The sequence below is a fragment of the Aplysia californica genome, unplaced genomic scaffold (genome assembly GCF_000002075.1).
Source record: "Aplysia californica isolate F4 #8 unplaced genomic scaffold, AplCal3.0 scaffold00147, whole genome shotgun sequence".
Taxonomy (NCBI): Eukaryota; Metazoa; Mollusca; class Gastropoda; order Aplysiida; family Aplysiidae; genus Aplysia; species Aplysia californica.
This window is the reverse complement of record NW_004797417.1, coordinates 264591-267057: the sequence shown is the minus strand read 5'-3', so window position 1 is coordinate 267057 and position 2467 is coordinate 264591. Positions and strand designations below refer to the sequence as shown.

Genomic DNA, 2467 nt, shown 5'->3' with positions numbered 1-2467 from the left:
AAGTAAGAATATTTTCGTTACTCGTACCTGCAATTCAAAAGGACAGGTAACAATATGAATACGGTGAAATAATAAGCGAATTCGTGTTCCTGACATGTGTTTGGGTGTTCGAAATATGCCACAATTGCATTTGTGTATATGTGCAAATTTGTGTTTCTGATATGTGTATGGTGGTTCTTAATATGTGCAATTACATTCTGTGTGCAGCTGATATGATATCTCGTGTATCAACTGCACCTTTTCAGGGTTAATGAACCTTTCAAATTGCTTGGCAAATAAAACGACCCCCCCCCCTCTCATAATATTTCCTACGTAGAGTAGTCGCGAAAGTTCTTTCTGCAAACACAATGCACTGTAGCAGCACAATCTCCGGCACATATTTTCGTTTACACAACATCGCAAAACAACTGTCATCATAGCCTATTGTCAAGTCATTTTTTTCCCATCACCAGATAAAATACACACATACACGTCTATCATTATGTATAATAATCATAATTATTATGTATATTATATTGCATCAGTTTCGCTGGACCTCAACTGAAATACGCAAAGGTTCCCATAGAACCTTCTATTTTTACTTTGCACGTAGATCTAACTGAAGCAAACCAAAAATTGGCGTTACAAAACCATTCCTCTCTCAACTTACAGCCTGTCACCACCATGCTATCGGGCAATGACATAGCAAATGTTAAAAAAAACCCAGTCCTCGTAGGCAGCGGTATAAAAGATGTCTCACAGCCATCGGCCCCCACACCGAGGTATCGCGAGCAGTCAACCAACATTCGCTGACGGGATAATTTTTCTGTGGTACGAGTAACTTAATTAAAGCTTTATTTTTTCAAAAAGTTGTTTTTTTTGCAGCACTTTTTCCAGAGGTGCTGGAAATATTCTTTTCATGCGGTTTTTCGTCGTCTTTTGTTAGAACTTCCCTTAGACGAGGACCATCATTAATTGTGTGCATTTCAGAATTGCATATCAATTTATTCATTTTTTGCAGACTTGGTTGTGTATTGATTTTTAAAATAGGCTTATAGATACGGCTCTTTGAAGTTTATGATGATACAAATAATGATAGTGATAATAGGCCAAATTTACAATGATAATGGTGATGCTAATAATAATAATGATAATAACAATATTGATAATGATAATGATAATGACAATGATACTACTACTACTACTACTACTACTACTACTACTACTACTACTACTACTACTACTGCTGCTGCTACTACTACTACTACTACTACTACTACTAATGAAAATAATAATAAATAATGATAGTGATAATGATAAACAGTGATAAGAATGAAGATGGCAGTAATACAAGATTGCCTTTAACAGCTTTTATTCCTGCTCAAAATACGTTTTTATGCTCTTCTGCAAGAATAAGTTATCGTACCTCTTGTAGTTCTCAACAATTCTGATATATTTTCAGGTTCACGGGAACAATTTAGAAAGCTATTTTACAGACTTTGAAACACAACAAATATTTTCGTTAATCATACACACTTTTCAATTTTGTGTTTAAAAAAATCTTAAATAAAAAAAAAAAAGTAGGCAACATTATGCTTACTATAAATAAATGATGTGCAAATTTCTCTCTATTATTACGTTCACAAAATGTTTCATTATTCAACCCGGTACCAAATTCCCATGCCAGGGAAGTGAGGAAGAAGTAAAGCGATTTTTGAGGGTGGCTGATATGTGTTCTGGTGTGGTTCGCTTCTTCTGTCAATATTCACTGTGGTTCTTTGCTACCCTCCTTCTGTTCACCTGTGTTACTCTCTTGTTACTCTAATCGTCGGCACTTATATAATTATGACATCAAGGGTTGTATGTGCCGTAAAACCTCTATCAAACCATAGTATTTTTTTCACAAGGATGTGAAGCCAGGCCTGAATCGGGATTCGAGCCGGAGACCATACAGTTAGGAAAGGGCAGCATAACCACAGGGTTGTCGACGCTGTGCAGCCATACTATTTTTATTCTCCTCAACTTAGGAAGAGGGAATACAATCCGGGCTGATGTTTTTGAGGCAACATAAAGACCCGCTCCTGGGCCATTATAGAGATGGACTCGTTTTTGCCTATTCAGTCTTTTCATTCTCGATTCAAAGTCCACTTTTTTTTCTTCTCTGTTCTACAAACTGTTCAAGCGCCAGACTGTTGACGCTGTAAATATCTAAATGTCATTCCGTCCTCCCCTTTAACTGTATGACGCTTTCTCTGAACTGAACTATTTTGCTCGTTACGGGTAATCGTTTCAGTATCTACATGGAAAGTACACGTAATAAAAAGGGTGGACACTTGTCATTTTAGTCTTGTCCTTCATTCCCACATCTCAAATTCCCTCAAACTATTTCTCTTCTCCCACTCTCCCTCCCTCTGTCTCCCCCTCCCTCTCCATACCTTTCTCATATTCTGTTTCGCTCTCTCTCTCTCTCTCTCTCTCTCTCTCTCTC

The 2467-nt window shown here is 37.2% G+C and overlaps 1 protein-coding gene across 1 annotated transcript in view; it reads left to right on the top strand.

Moving 5' to 3' along the window:
• Nucleotides 1–707: 707 nt before the first annotated feature.
• The window catches only part of LOC101860167 (catalase), a gene marked incomplete in the record, with an annotated part of 36871 nt that continues 35111 nt past the window's right edge, over nucleotides 708–2467 (top strand). The window contains 1 exon segment of the mRNA XM_013081821.2: nucleotides 708–810.